The following is a 17,010-nucleotide window of genomic DNA, read 5'->3' as shown; positions in this document are numbered from 1 at the left end:
GCATAGATCAAGCATTCAATGTCCAAGTTAGATTGCCAAGTCTTTCAAACTGTCAATCTGTTTGTATTGACAATTATATGAAATTAATAAAATATAAAAGGGGTTTTGTGAAAAACAGGTATTAAAGTAGTAGTGTAGAATAAGTAAAAATAATGTGTAATGCCATACGGACATTTTCACAAACACTTGGCATGCATGTTGAACGTGTTATTGGAAGTAATAATTTTAGTCATGCAAGTAACCCTTTTGAAAAGTAATATATAATTGTCAAACAAATCCATGATAATTCACAAGCAAAATATACAAAATAAAGACCTAAATAAATTTCTAACACCAATTAAAAGAAATAAAAAAAGAAGGAAAAAGAAAATTAGAAAATATAGATAAAGAAAGTAGAAAGAAAAAGAGAAAGAAAACAAAATAAAAATAAGAATAATAATGGAAAAGTAAAGAGGGAAGAAGAATAAAAACCTTGATAATGGTGGTGAAAAAGAAAAGAAAAGGGGAAGAGTGAAAAGTGAGAAGGAGTAAAGAGGGAAGAAGAGAGAAGAAGGAAGGAGGGAGGGATAAGAAAAATTAGGATTTGGGGAAGAAAAGATAAGATATTTTGGCAGATGTGGATACTCTGTGCGCCGCATGTGACGCGGACGCGTGGATCACGCGGTCGCGTGATATGTGATATGTTGAAGTGACGCGGACGCGTGGGTCATGCGGTCGCGTGACTTGATTTGTTAGAATGGCGTGAGGCCAGTGAGGCATTCGCGTAACTCTCTGTTTGAAACTCAGTTTACCAAAATTCTGGGTGACGCGATTGCGTGGGTCATGCGATCGCGTGAATGGCTATACTTCAAAAAGGATGCGGACGCGTAGGTGACGCATTCGCGTGGTGGGGCTTGTGCTGCTAGCACCATTCCAGCCCCACTCCATCATAACTCTCTGCCATACACCCCTTTTTACGTCGATTTGTTGGATCACGCGTTCGCGTCGGTGACGTGGACGCGTGGGAGGCTATCTTTTCAAATGACGCGGCCGCGTGGGTCACACTGACGCGTGGGCCTATTTGTGCCTAAGGCACGCTTCCAGCCACGCTTTCGCGTGACTCTCTTTCCAATTTTCTTATCTCCATAACGCACTGGTGACGCGGACGCGTTAGTGACGCTGCCGCGTCACATGCGTGCCATTTTTTTATAAGTAAAATAATATGCAAAATGGTCATGCAATTATATGCAGTTATATGCAGGGATTATGAGAAGAGTCATTAACCTTGTAAAAATAAAATAAAGCAAAAATAAAAATAAGATTGAAATAGAACGATCATACCATGGTGGGTTGTCTCCCACCTAGCACTTTGCTTTTACGTCCTTAAGTTGGACGCTCGTTAGGCTCATTCAGCTTCTCTTGGTGGATCTTCCAAGAGGAAGATCTCTAGTTCGTTTTGATTCTTCATCTTCTCACCATGATAAGGCTTTAGGCGATGTCCATTGACCTTTATAAATTTGGAGTTAATAGGATGACGCAGGTGGAAAACTCTGTATGGTTCTACCTTTTCTACTCTGTATGGACCTTTCCATCTGGATCTCAGTTTACCAGGCATGAGCCTCAGTCTGGAGTTATATAGTAGAACCAACTCCCTTGGTCTGAATTCTTTCCTCTTAATGTGCTTGTCATGGACAGCCTTCATTTTCTCCTTGTAACGCCTGGAGTTGTCATATGCTTCTAGGCGAAGGGTCTCTAGTTCTGCTAGTTGCAGCTTTCTTTCAGCACCAGCTTTCGTAAGATTCATGTTGCACTCCTTTACAGCCCATAAAGCCTTGTGTTCCACCTCTACAGGGAGGTGGCAAGCCTTTCCATATACCAAGCGGAAGGGGCTCATCCCAATGGGTGTCTTGTACGCTCTTCTATATGGCCAGAGTGCATCTTGTAGCCTGGCACTCCAATCCTTCCTATGAGGTTTTACTATCTTCTCCAGAACACATTTAATCTCTCTGTTAGAGAGTTCTGCTTGCCCATTGGTCTGGGGATGATAAGCTATTGCTACTTTGTGAATTATCCCATGCTTTTTCAGTAATCCTGTTAGTCTCCTGTTACAAAAATGGGTGCCTTGATCGCTCACGATTGCTCGTGGTGATCCAAAGCGACAGATAATATGGTTTCTAACAAAGGAAACAACAGTTTTAGCATCATCAGTGCGGGTAGGAATTGCTTCCACCCACTTAGAAACATAATCTACGGCTAACAGTATATAAGAGTAACCACTAGAATTTGGAAATGGACCCATGAAGTCAATGCCCCAAACATAAAAAATTTCACAGAAAAGCATAAGCTGTTGAGGCATCTCATCCCTCTTGGATATATTACCAAACCTTTGGCATGGGGAACAAGATTTACAGAATTCAGCAGCATCTTTAAAAAAGAGTAGGCCACCAGAATCCATAGTCTAGAATTTTTTTAGATATTCTTTGAGGGCCAAAATGTCCTCCACTCTCAGATGAGTGGCAAGCCTCTAAAATAGACTGGAATTCTGATTGAGGCACACACCGTCTAATTACCTGGTCAGCACCACACCTCCATAAATATGGATCATCCCATATATAATATTTGGACTCACTTTTCAGCTTGTCTCTTTGGTGCTTAGTAAAATTTAGAGAAAAGGTGTGGCTAACTAGATAATTAGCTACATGTGCATACCAAGGGACTACTTTAGATACTGCTTGTAGGTTATCAAATGGGAAATTATCATTTATAGGAGTGGAGTCACCCTTAATGTGCTCAAGACGACTCAAGTGGTCTGCCACTAAATTCTGGTTACCACTCCTGTCCTTAATTTCTAAATCAAATTCTTGCAGCAGCAGTATCCAACGTATTAGCCTTAGTTTGGACTCCTTTTTAGCTAATAAATACTTAGAGCTGCATGGTCTGAGTACACTACCACCTTAGTACCAAGTAAATAGGCTCGGAATTTATCCAAAGCAAAAACAATAGCAAGAAGCTCTTTTTCAGTAGTAGTATAATTAGACTGAGCAGCATCTAAAGTCTTAGATGCATAAGCAATTACAAAAGGGTCTTTACCTTCGTGCTGAGCCAGCGCCGCTCCTACTGCATGGTTGGAAGCATCACACATGATTTCAAATGGCTGGCTCCAGTCTGGTCCTCGCACAATTGGAGCTTGAGTCAGGGTGATCTTCAGCTTATCAAACACTTGCATACAGCTTTCACTGAACTCGAACTCAATATCTTTCTGCAGTAATCTGGATAAAGATAATGCTACCTTACTGAAGTCCTTAATGAATCTCCTGTAGAAACCTGCATGGCCAAGGAACGAACGGACTTCCCTCATGGAGGAGGGGTAAGGTAAACTAGAAATAACATCCACATTTGTTGGATCTACAGAAATGCCAGTATTAGACACAACACGTCCTAGTACAATTCCTTGTTTGACCATAAAGTGATATTTTTCAAAATTTAATACAAGGTTTATATTAACACATCTATCTAACACTCTAGATAAACTATCCAAGCAAAGGCTAAATGAATCACCATATATGCTAAAATCATCCATAAAAACTTCCATACAGTTCTCAATAAGATCAGAGAAAAGACTCATCATGCGTCTTTGGAAAGTAGCGGGTGCATTGCATAAGCCAAAGGGCATTCTCTTATAAGCATAAGTTCCAAAGGGACATGTGAAGGTGGTCTTCTCTTGATCTTCAGGAGCTATATGAATTTGAAAATATCCTGTATAACCATCTAAAAAACAATAATGAGATTTACCTAACAGGCGATCAAGTATTTGATCAATGAATGGCAAGGGGTAATGATCCTTGCGAGTGGCTTGGTTGAGACGCCTATAGTCAATGCAAAATCTCCATGAATTCTGCACTCTAGTTGTCAAGAGCTCTCCATGCTCGTTTCTTATTGTTGTGACTCCAGACTTCTTGGGCATCACTTGTACTAGACTGACCCATTCACTGTCTGAGATGGGGTAGATGATATCTGCTTCAAGTAGTCTGGTTACCTCTTTCTTGACAACTTCTAAGATGGTGGGATTCAGTCTTCTTTGAGGTTGACGGACGGGCTTTGCTCCCTCTTCTAAAAATATTCTATGTTCACAAACTTGAGGACTAATGCCTACTATATCCGCCAAGCTCCATCCAATTACTTTCTTATGTTTTCTCAGCACATTGAGTAGCTATTCTTCCTGTTGAGAAGTGAGTTCCTTTGCAATGATGACTGGGAACTTCTGCTTGTCCTCAAGGTAAGCATACTTGAGGTGTGGAGGAAGGGGTTTTAACTCTAGTTTCTGCTCATAGCTAGGCTCTGGATCATCTGGCACTGGTGATAATGGTAGAGTCTTCTCATTATTTTCAGAAAGTGTCCCCACACTTGGACCTTGCTCCATATACTTCTCTTTTAATTCTTCCTTGTGAACTTCAGCTATAGTTTCATCAATAATGTCACACTGGAAGATAGAATGATCTTCCGGAGGGTGCTTCATAGCTTCATTTAAGCTGAAACTCACTGTTCTGCCATCTATCTCAAAGGAGTAAGTTCCTGAGAATGCATCCAGCTTGAACTTTGAAGTCTTCAAGAATGGTCTTTCAAGTAGGATTGATGATGGTCTGCCTGAGTCATTAGGGGGGCATTTCCAAGATGTAGAAATCAATGGGAAATGTAAGCCCCTTAATGCTCACTAGTACATCTTCAGCAATTCCAACTACAGTGATAATGCTTTTATCTACTAACACAAAACGAGCTGCCGACCTTTTTAAGGGAGGGAGCCTCAAAGTATCATATATAGACAAAGGCATTATACTAACACACGCTCCTAAATCACACATACAGTCAGAAAAATTTATACCTCCAATGGTACAGTTAACCATATATGGACCTGGATCACTACATTTTTCAGGTATATTTCCCATTAAAGTAGATATAGAACTACCTAAAGGAATAGTCTCTAATTCATTAATTTTATCTTTATGTATGCATAAATCCTTTAGAAACTTTGCGTATTTAGGTACCTGTTGAATAACATCAAAAAGGGGAACAGTTACCTCGACCTTTTTGAATATTTCTACCATTTTGGGATCAAGTTCCATCTGCTTTCTAGGCTTCCTTGCAAGTTGTGGAAAGGGAATAGGAGGGGCGCGATTTGCAACTTCAGCATCCCTTGGGGCTTCATTCTGTGGTTGAGCTTCCTTTTCTTCAACTATGTCTTGTACGTCCTCTTCTTCTTCAGCATCTTCTACTTCCACCACATCTTCTGCTGGCACGTTTTCTTGTGGGCTTGGCTCCTTATGGTTCCTCTCCTATAATGTGGTTCCAGACCTCAAAGTGATGGCATTGATGCCACCCTTGGGATTAGGCAGTGGTTGAGAAGGAATTCCATTAGAGCTTGTAGGTTGATGTGTGGAATTAAGTGAGGAATCCATCCGGGAGATGAGAGCTTGTAAAGTGGCAGTTAAGTCATTCAGACCAGAGTTCAGCTATGCCTGCATGTCTTGTTGTGTTTGTGCAAGAGAACGGAGCATCTCGTCATTTGATGAGGAATAAGAATAAGCAGTTTGCGAAACTTGTTGTTGGGTTTGCTGGGTTCCTTGTGATTGTCTTAGGTGAGGCGCTCTGTAAGGTTGGTTCAGATTCTGCTGTCTGTTGTTGTTATTGTTATTCCACCTCTGGTTTCCATTATCTCTGTTTCCTCTGTTAAAGTTATCCCTCCAGCCATAGTTAGAATTATCTCTCCAGCCTTGGTTGGAGTTGTCTTGCCATCCATGGTTATTGTAGCCGCCTTGGTTGTAGTTGCCACCCTGTTGATTGTATCCTTGATTTGGGCGATCATAGAAGTTGTGAGTGGCTGCCATAGTGTTGTCTTCCTGGAGCTGCGGATATTCATCTGTATAATGACTGTAATCAGCACAGATCCCGCATACTCTTTATGGAACTAACTGTTGGCTTTGTTGTGGTGAAGGCTGAGCTTGATGTGCTTGTTGTTGGTTCAACTGCATTTGCTTCAGTAGGTTGGTCATTTCACATATACTCTGGGTCAGAGCGGTAGTTTCCTTGCTAGAGGAAATCTCTGCAACAGCTTTGGGGTTGCACCTCTGTCTGTGATTCCTAGTGGACTCAGCTAAGTCACTGATCAGCTGCCATGCTTCATCTACAGTTTTGTACTTTTTTAGAGAACCGTTACTGGTACCTTCTAGTGTAGTCTTATCCTGGGATTCATGCCTTGAGTGAAGTAGCTGATCAAAACTAGTCTATCAATCATGTGATGGGGACATGTGTCCAGGAGATTGTTGAAGTGCTCTCAGTATTCATAAAGAGTCTCGGATTCACCTTGAACAATCATTGAGATCTCTTTTCTCAATCTATCAGTAACTTCAGCTGGAAAGTATTTCTCCAAAAATTCTCTCCTGAGTGTATCCCAGTTGGTAACAGTTGCTTGAGGTTGGGAGTAGTACCACTCCCTTGCCTTTCCCTCAGGAGAAAACGGGAAAGCAATTAATAGAATAGAAGTTTCATCTGTACCATGACGCCTAACAGTAGAACAGGCTGTCTGGAAATTCCTAAGGTGCTTGATAGGCTCTTGAGCAGGTAAGCCATGAAACTTAGGCATCAAGTTGATTAGTGCGGTTTTTAGTTCAAAATCTGTAGCTACAGTCGGGTGATGCACTTGATACGGCTGCAGTGTAAAATATGGGGCTCCTGCCTCCTGGAGAGTAATCTTCCTAGGTGCTGCCATGTTTCCTGCACGTAAGTCAACTGGATCAGTAGTAAATAAACTTGTTTCGCTCTCAGATGGCGGTTTAGATTCGCCCTCAGATGAGACTGGTGAATTGATAATAACCACTTCACCACCTTCGGAGGCTAACCGACGTCAAGTTCGTCTAATATGTGAAAGAGTTCTTTCAATTTCAGGATCAAATGGGACTAAACTCAGATCAGGCAATGAACACGTCATTCAATGAGAAAAACAAATAGCTCATGGTAACAGAAGTAATAAAATATGCAAATAAAAATAAAATATATACACTAATTAATAATTTAGCACACTATTGTAACTCCCCGGCAACGGCGCCAAAAATTGATGCGTGGCAGAAGTTAACCAATTTAGAGATTCAATTAAGAAAACAGCGTTGCAAGTATAGCTCTTAACCGGCTAAAATCTGCCTCACCAATTTAAAAAGGGTTGTCACAAATTTTTAGAAATACAATACTGGGAGTCAGAAAGTTGAGTTTTGGTAATAAGTAATTAAAATGATTGAAAATTGAAGCAATAAAAATAAACTAAGAATAATTATTGATGTTCTAAATAAAAGGCCTTGACTGGGGGAATACTTAAGTGGAACTTCTATCCTTGTTGGGATCTTCTCAAGTGTGATGTAAAAAGGTTGTTGTTCTCACTCGATTTTCCCTTACTAAATAAGGAAAGGTATGATGATTGAACTAACTCTTACCCTCAGGTTCTAGCCCTCTCCATTGGGGAGGTCTAGTGTTAGTAAGTATGAAGTTAGCTAACAACGTCCAGTTTAACCAAGCACTTGAGCATTCCAACTCAAGTATCACCTCTTAATCAACCCCCATGTCAAGTAGAAATTCTACTCCATTGGCAGGAAATTAATAATCATAAAAATATAGGAAGACATAATTAATAAAAATAAAATAGAGAATTAAAATTAATTAAAATAAAAAAGCTTCATATATTAATAAATTCAAAAGGTAACATACTTAATTGAATAGAGTCAATGAGTAACTAATTAAAAATAAGGGAATAAGGAAACAAACTAAAGCAATGTCTTCAACGGAGGTAATGACTCTCAGCATCCAAAAATCCAAGCAAAAGCATAAACTATCAATGTAACACTAATCTAGATTCAGATCTAAAACTGAAGTAATCCTAATGTGATGAATCTCAATGTGTGTGGATGCCTCCTGAGTTTCTGCATGTTCCCTAGGTTTAGTATGTGTTTCTAGGCCGAAAACTGGGTCAAAAGCGGCCCGAAATCGCCCCAGCGTATTCTGTTATTTTTGCAGATCGCGCAGGTCACGCGTACGCGTCGTCCATGCGATCGCGTCAGTTAGCGATTTTCCTTATCACGCGTCCGCGTGGTTCACGCGTTCACGTCACTCGTGCAGACTCCAATCCACGCGTTTACATCAGGCCCGCGTCCGCGTCGTTGTGAATTCTCCATTTCGCGCGTTCACGTGGGCCATGCGCTCGCGTCATTGCTCGCTGGTCATTTCCTCTGTTTCTTGTGTTCCTTCCATTTTTACAAGCCTCCTCTCCAATTTTCAAGTCATTCATGCCCTATAAAGCCTGAAACACTTAACACACGGATCACAGCATCGAATGCGATAAAGGAGAATTAAAATACATAATTAAAAGTCTCTAGGAAGCAAGTTTTCAATCATGGAGTAATTTTGGGAAGGAATTGTAAATACATGTTTATCATATGAATAAGTGGGTAAAGTTTTGATAAAACCACATAATTAAACACAATAGAAATCATAAAATAATGGTTTATCACAAGCCCATGAAACAAACTTGATGAATTAAAAGGAAGGGAACCAAAAGTTGCCCAAAGCCTTCAAGAACCATACGGTGATCACAAAATCAAAGGGTCCACTTTGCAAAGTTATCATTCTTGGTTACTGGAAGTAAAAATTCAATTGAGTTTAATTTCATTAAAAGCATGCTTTGGTTACTACACCCTTCGTAACTGAAACTCCAAATTTAATTCAATTTAATTTGCATTGATGGCTTCCAATGAAAGTTTCTCTCTTCTCTCTCCTCTCTCAATTGCTTCGGTCAAATCACATCATCTTCCAAGAAAGAAAGAAAGAAAATAGAATGCACAGAGAGTGGGTTATGACCAAAAGTCACAAGCTCCATATGAAAGCTATTCTCTCTTCTCTCTCCTCTCTCTTGTCTTTCAGTCACATCCATCAGAGAAGAAGATTGAAGAAGCTATCAGAGAATCTTGCGGAAGAAAAAGGCTATAAAGAAGAAAGGAAGATCTTTACTTCAGAAGAAAAGATTTTGGAAGATGGCTTCAAGATTTTGTTGCCAAGAAAAGAAACAATCTGCCTCGGTGAAGAAGCAAATCTGAGGCGAAAAAGTTTAGTTCTATTTTTGTTCATCAAAGAAAGAAGATAGCCACTGAGCTACACGTAGGAAGAAGCAAAAATGGAAGGCAAGAAGTTGTCCTGGGTTAGAAGATCATCAAGGGTCCGAATCCTTTCTTGGAGCCAAAGACAAGATCAAGGGTTCAGATGGAAGGAGCTTGATGAAAAGGGTTGAGAGAGGTACATGCATATTGGTTTTTGGTTTTCCCTCTCTCTTCTCTTTTTCTGAACAGCTGCTGTTTTTGGTTGGAGAAGAAGTTGCTTGGTTGAACCGGTTTCAACCTTGGAAGTTTCCCATTCTATAATAAGCATGAACGGCCAAGGGTTGAGATCAAGGAGTGAGAGCACACGTTTGGGTTCCCATAACTCTTTAAGCTATTTATTTTTCTCCTTCATGGCTATCATTGAATTTTTCTTTTTCTCAATTTAGTCTGTCTGTGTTTCATTGGTAAAAGGAAAAATGTGAGGTTTTGTAAGAAAAAGCTAATGAGTGGAAAAAGGCAAAGACTTAAAGAAAAAGCCATAGTTATCTCAGAAATTCTTTGTATGTTTTTCTGTTTTGTTGTCATGATCTTGAGGGGATTCCCTTGCAAGTTGGGTTATGATGAGCGGATAATTTATACGCTTTTTGGAATTGTTTTTACATAGTTTTCAGTATGATTTAGTTAGTTTTTAGTATATTTTTATTAGTTTTTCATTAAAAATCACATTTCTGGACTTTACTATGAGTTTGTGTGTTTTTCTGTGATTTCAGGTATTTTCTGGCTGAAATTGAGGGACCTGAGCAAAAATCAGATTCAGAGGTTGAAGAAGGACTGCAGATGTTGTTGGATTCTGACCTCCCTGCACTCAAAGTAGATTTTTTGGAGCTACAAAACTTCAAATGGCGCGCTTTCAATTGAGTTGGAAAGTAGACATCCAGGGCTTTTCAATATATAATAGTCCATACTTTGCTCGAGTTTAGATGACGCAAACTGGCGTTGAACGCCAGTTCTATGTTGCAGTCTGGCGTTCAGCGCCAGAAACAAGTTGCAAAGTGGAGTTCAACGCCAGAAACACGTTACAAACTAGCGTTCAACTCCAAGAATGATCTCTCCATGTGAAAGCTTCATGCTCAGCCTAAGCACACACTAAGTGGGCCCCGGAAGTGGATTTCTACATCATTTACTCATTTCTGTAAACCCTAGTAACTAGTTTAGTATAAATAGGACTTTTTACTATTGTATTTACATCTTTGGATTATCTTTTGGTCCTTTGATCATGTTTTGGGGGCTGGCCATTTGGTCATGCCTGGACCTTATCACTTATGTATTTTCAACGGTAGAGTTTCTACACACCATAGATTAAGGTGTGGAGCTCTGCTGTTCCTTAAGGATTAATGCAAAGTACTACTATTTTTCTATTCAATTCAACTTATTCCGCTTCTAAGATATTCATTCGTACTTCAATATGATGGATGTGATGATCGTGACAGTCATCATCATTCTCAACTTATGAACGCGTGCCTGACAACCATTTCCGTTCTACCTTAGATTGAATGGATATCTCTTGGATATTTAATACAGGGGACCGAGTCTGAGTTATTAGTGTCTTCGTGGTATAAGTTAGAACCCATGGATGGCCATTCCTGAGATCCAAAAAGTCTAAACCTTGTCTGTGGTATTCCGAGTAGGATCTGGAAAGGGATGGCTGTGACAAGCTTCAAACTCGCGAGTGCTGGGCGTAGTGACAGACGCAAAAGGATAGTAAATCCTATTCCAGTATGATCGAGAACCGACAGATGATTAGCCATGCAGTGACAGCGCATTGGACCATTTTCACAGAGAGGATGGGAAGTAGCCATTGACAACGGTGATGCCCTACATAAAGCTTGCCATGGAAAGGAGTAGGATTGATTAGATGAAGACAGCAGGAAAGCAGAGATCAGAGGAACGAAAGCATCTCTATACACTTATCTGAAATTCTCACCAATGAATTACATAAGTACCACTATCCTATTCTATATTTTATTTATTTTCATCCACTATAATTTCTTAAAACAATTTAATCTGCCTGACTGAGATCTACAAGGTGACCATAGCTTGCTTCAAGCCGACAATCTCCGTGGGATCGACCCTTACTCACGTAAGGTTTATTACTTGGACGACCCAGTGTACTTGCCGGTTAGTTGTACGAAGTTGTGAAACAGATATACGATTATGAACGTGCGTATTGAGTTTTTAGCGCCGTTACCAAGGAATGGAATGATCACGATTTCGCACACCAAGTTTTTGGCGCCGTTGCCGGGGATTGTTCGAGTTTGGACAACTGATGGTTCATCTTGTTGCTCAGATTAGGTAACTTTATTTTAATTTTAACCTTTTTGTTTTTATTATTCTTAATTTTGAAAAAAATCAAAAAAATTTTTCTTTTTTTTTTTCGTTTTTCTCAATTAATTTTCGAAAAATACAAAAAAAAATTTTACAAAATCATAAAATCAAAAAATAATTTTTGTGTTTCTTGTTTGAGTCTTGAGTCAAGTTTTAAGTTTGGTGTCAACTGCATCTTTTTAATTTTCTAAAAATTATTTTCGAAAATTCATGCATTGCATTCTTCATGATCTTCAAGTTGTTCTTGGCCAATCTTCTTGTTTGATCTTCATATTTTCTTGTTTTGTGTCTTTTCTTGTTTTTCATATGCATTCTTGAATTCTTAGTGTCTAAAAATTAAAAATCTTTAAGTTTGGTGTCTTGCATGTTTTCTTTTCTTGAAAATTTTTCAAAAATAAGTCTTAATGTTCATCTTGACCTTCAAGGTGTTCTTGGTGTTCATCTTGACATTCATAGTGTTCTTGCATGCATCACATGTTTTGATCCAAAATTTTCATGCATTGAGTCTTTTTTATGTTTTTCTCTTTCATCATTAAAAATTCAAAAATCAAAAAAATATCTTTCCCTTTTTCACTCATAAATTTTCGAAAATTTGAGTTGACTTTTTCAAAACTTTTTAAAATTTAGTTGTTTCTTATGAGTCAAATCAAATTTTCAATTTAAAAATCTTATCTTTTCAAAATCTTTTTCAAAAAAATCAAATCATTTTCATTTTTCTTATTTATTTTCGAAAATTTAAAAAATATATATTTTTCAAAAATCTTTTTCATAATTTTATCTCATAATTTTCGAAAATATTATCAACAATTAATGTTTTGATTCAAAAATTTCAAGTTTGTTACTTTCTTGTTAAGAAAGATTCAAACTTTAAGTTCTAGAATCATATCTTATGATTACTTGTGAGTCAAGTTATTAATTTTGATTTTAAAATTCAAATCTTTTTCAAAACTAATTTTAATCATATCTTTCTATCATATCTTTTTAAATTATATCTTTTTCAAAAAAAATTTGATTTTAAAATATCTTTTCTAACTTCTTATCTTCTTATCTTTTCAAAATTGATTTTCAAATCTTTTTCAACTAACTAATTGACTTTTTGTTTGTTTCTTATCTTTTTCAAAACCACCTAACTATTCTTCCCTCTCTAATTTTCTAAAATACCTCCCTCTTTTTCAAAAATTCTTTTTAATTGTTTTAAATTTTAATTTTAATTTTATTTTCCCTTTAATTTTCGAAAATCATCAACTCCTTTTCAAAAATTATTTTCAAAAATTTCTCTCTCTCATCTTCTTCTATTTAGTTAATTACTTACTAACACTTCTCTTCATCTCATATCTCTACTCCTATCCTCACCCTTGTGTTTGGATTATCCATTCTTCTTCACTCTTATTCCATTTCTTCTTCTACTAACAATAAGGAACCTCTCTACTGTAACATAGAGGATTCCTCTTCTTTTCTTGTTCTCTTCCCTTTCATATGAGCAGGGACAAGGAAAGGGGCATTCTTGTTGAAGCTGATCCAGAACCTGAAAGGACTCTGAAGAGGAAACTAAGAGAAGCTAAGATACAACAATCCAGAGACAACCTTACTGAAATTTTCGAACAAGAAAAGGAGATGGCAGCCGAACCTAACAACAACAATGAAAGGAGGATGCTTGGTGACTTCACTGCACCTAATTCCAATTTACATGGAAGAAGCATCTCAATTCCTGCCATTGGAGCAAATAACTTTGAACTTAAACCTCAATTAGTTTCTCTGATGCAACAAAACTGCAAGTTTCATGGACTTCCATCTAAAGATACCTTTCAGTTTTTAACTGAATTTTTGCAAATCTGTGATACTGTTAAGACCAATGGGGTTGATCCCGAGGTCTACAGGCTTATGCTTTTCCCGTTTGCTGTAAGAGACAGAGCTAGAGTATGGTTGGACTCTCAACCTAAAGATAGCCTGAACTCTTGGGATAAGCTGGTCACGGCTTTCTTAGCCAAGTTCTTTCCTCCTCAAAAGCTTAGTAAGCTTAGAGTGGATGTTCAAACCTTCAAACAGAAAGAAGGTGAATCCCTCTATGAAGCTTGGGAGAGATACAAGCAACTAACCAAAAAGTGTCCTTCTGACATGCTTTCAGAATGGACCATTCTGGATATATTCTATGATGGTCTATCTGAACTATCAAAGATGTCATTGGACCATTCTGCAGGTGGATCCATTCACCTAAAGAAAACGCCTGCAGAAGCTCAGGAACTCATTGACATGGTTGCAAATAACCAGTTCATGTACACTTCTGAGAGGAATCCTGTAAGTAATGGGACGCCTCAGAGGAAGGGAATTCTTGAAATTTATACTTTGAATGCCATATTGGCTCAGAACAAAATATTGACTCAGCAAGTTAATATGATTTCTCAGAGTCTGAATGGATTGAAGGAATCATCCAACAGTACTAAAGAGGCATCTTCTGCAGAAGAAGCTTATGATCCTGAGAACCCTGCAATAGCAGAGGTGAATTACATGGGTGAACCTTATGGAAACACCTATAATCCCTCATGGAGAAATCATCCAAATTTCTCATGAAAGGATCAACAAAAGCCTCAACAAGGCTTTAACAAGGGTGGAAGAAACAGGTTTAGCAATAGCAAGCCTTTTCCATCATCCACTCAGCAAAAGACAGAGAGTTCTAAGCAGAATCCATCTAGCTTAGCAAATTTAGTCTCTGATCTATCTAAGGCCACTGTGAGTTTCATGAATGAAACAAGGTCTTTCATTAGAAATTCGGAAGCACAAGTGGGCCAGCTGAGTAAAGGAATCACTGAAACCCCCCTAGTACTCTCCCAAGCAATACAGAAGAGAATCCAAAGAGAGAGTGCAAGGCCATTGATATAACAATCATGGCCGAGCCTACAAGGGAGGAAGAGGACGTGAATCCCAGTGAGGAAGACCTCCTGGGACGTCCAGTGATCAACAAGGAGTTTCTCTTTGAGGAACCAAGGGACTCTAAGGCTCATCTAGAGACCATAGAGATTCCAATGAACCTCCTTATACCCTTCATGAGCTTTGATGAGTATTCTTCTTCTGAAGAGAATGAGGATGTTACTGAAGAGTAAGTTGCCAAGTACCTTGGTGCAATCATGAAGCTAAATACCAAATTATTTGGTAATGAGACTTGGGAAGATGAACCTCCCTTGCTCATCAATGAACTGAGTGATCTGGATCAACTGACATTACCTCAGAAGAAACAAGATCCTGGAAAGTTCTTAATACCTTGTACCATAGGCACCATGACCTTTGAGAAGGCTCTATGTGACCTTGGGTCAGGGATAAACCTCATGCCACTCTCTGTAATGGAGAAACTAGGAATCTTTGAGGTACAGGCTGCCAATTTCTCATTAGAGATGGCAGACAAATCTATGAAAATGGCTTATGGACTAGTAGAGGACGTATTAGTAAAGGTCGAAGGCCTTTACATCCCTGCTGATTTCATAATCCTAGACACTGGGAAGGATGAGGATGAATCCATCATCCTTGGAAGACCCTTCCTAGCCACAGTAAGAGCTGTGATTGATGTAGACAGAGGAGAATTGATCCTTCAACTGAATGAGGACAACCTTGTGTTTAAAACTCAAGAATCTCCTTCTATAACAATGGAGAGGAAGCATAGAAAGCTTCTCTCAGTACAGAGTCAACTAAAGCCCCCACAGTCAAACTCTAAGTTTGGTGTTGGGAGGCCTCAGCCAAACTCTAAGTTTGGTGTTGGGAGTCTATAAAATTGACCTGATCACCTGTGAGGCTCCATGAGAGTCACTGTCAAGCTATTGACATTAAAGAAGCGCTTGTTGGGAGGCAACCCAATGTTATTTAATCATTTTTATTTTATTTTCTCTTTATTATTTCATGATTTATTAGGTTGATGATCATGTGGAGTCACAAAAAATCAAAAACAGAATGAAAAACAGCATTGAAAACAGAACACCCTGGAGGAAGGGCTTACTGGCATTTAAACGCCAGTAAGGAGCATCTAGCTGGCGTTTAACGCCAGAACAGAGCATGAAACTGGCGTTAAATGCCAGAAACAAGCAGCATTCTGGTATTTAAATGCCAGGAATGCACTAAGTTTGGTGTGGTAAAAGCATTGCTTTTTATTTTTCCATAACCATTTATGGCACCTAAGGCCAGAGAAACCTCTAGAAAGAGGAAAGGAAAGGCAATCGCTTCCACCTCTGAGTCATGGGAGATGGAGAGATTCATCTCTAAGGTTCAACAAGACCACTTCTATGAAGTTGTGGCCAAGAAGAAAGTGATCCCTGAGGTTCCTTTCAGACTCAAAAAGAATGAGTATCCGGAGATCCGACGTGAAATCCAAAGAAGATGTTGGGAAGTTCTAACCAACCCCATTCAACAAGTCGGGATCTTAATGGTTCAAGAGTTCTATGCAAATGCATGGGTTACCAGGAACCATGATCAAAGTGTGAACCCGAACCCAAAGAATTGGCTCACCATGGTTCGGGGGAAATACTTAGATTTCAGTCCGGAGAATGTAAGGTTGGCGTTCAACCTACCAATGATGGAAGAGAACGCACGCCCCTACACTAGAAGAGTCAACTTTGATCAAAGGTTGGACTAAGCCCTCGTGGATATATCTGTGGAAGGAGCTCAATGGAAAATTGACTCAAGGGGCAAGCCAGTTCAACTAAGAAGGCTTGACCTCAAACCAGTGGCTAGAGGATGGTTGGAGTTCATTCAACGCTCAATCATTCCTACTAGCAACCGGTCTGAAGTTACTGTAGACCGGGCCATCATGATCCATAGTATCATGATTGGGGAGGAGGTGGAAGTTCATGAGATCATACCTCAAGAACTCTACAAGGTGGCTGACAAGTCCTCTAATTTGGTAAGGTTAGCCTTTTCTCACCTCATTTTCCACCTCTGCAATTCAGCTGGAATTGACATAGAGGGAGACATCCTCATTGAAGAGGATAAGCACATCACTAAGAAAAGGATGGAGCAAACAAGAGATCATGGACCTCAACATGAGCATGAGGAGATTCCTCACCATGAAATCCTTGAGATGCCTCAGGGGATGCACTTTCCTCCACAGAATTATTGGGAGCAAATCAACACATCCCTAGGAGAATTAAATTCCAACATGGGACAACTAAGGGTGGAGCACCAAGAGCACTCCATCATCCTCCATGAAATTAGAGAAGATCAAAGAGCTATGAGGGAGGAACAAGAAAGACAAGGAAGAGACATAGAGGAGCTCAAAAACTCCATTGGTACTTCAAGAAGAGGAAGACGCCATCCCCACTAAGGTGGACTCATTCCTTAATCTCCTTGTTTATTTATTTTCCTGTTTTTCGATTTTTATGCTTTATGTTTGTTTATGTTTTTGTCTTCATGATCACTAGTATTTAAGTGTCTATGCCTTAAAGTTATGAATGCTCTATGAATCCATCACCTCTCTTGAATGAAAAATGTTTTAATTACAAAAGAACAAGAAGTACATGGTTTCGAATTCATCCTT

Source organism: Arachis ipaensis, chromosome B08 (assembly GCF_000816755.2).
Source record: "Arachis ipaensis cultivar K30076 chromosome B08, Araip1.1, whole genome shotgun sequence".
In the NCBI taxonomy this organism is placed as follows: domain Eukaryota; kingdom Viridiplantae; phylum Streptophyta; class Magnoliopsida; order Fabales; family Fabaceae; genus Arachis; species Arachis ipaensis.
Note: the sequence above shows the minus strand (reverse complement) of the source record.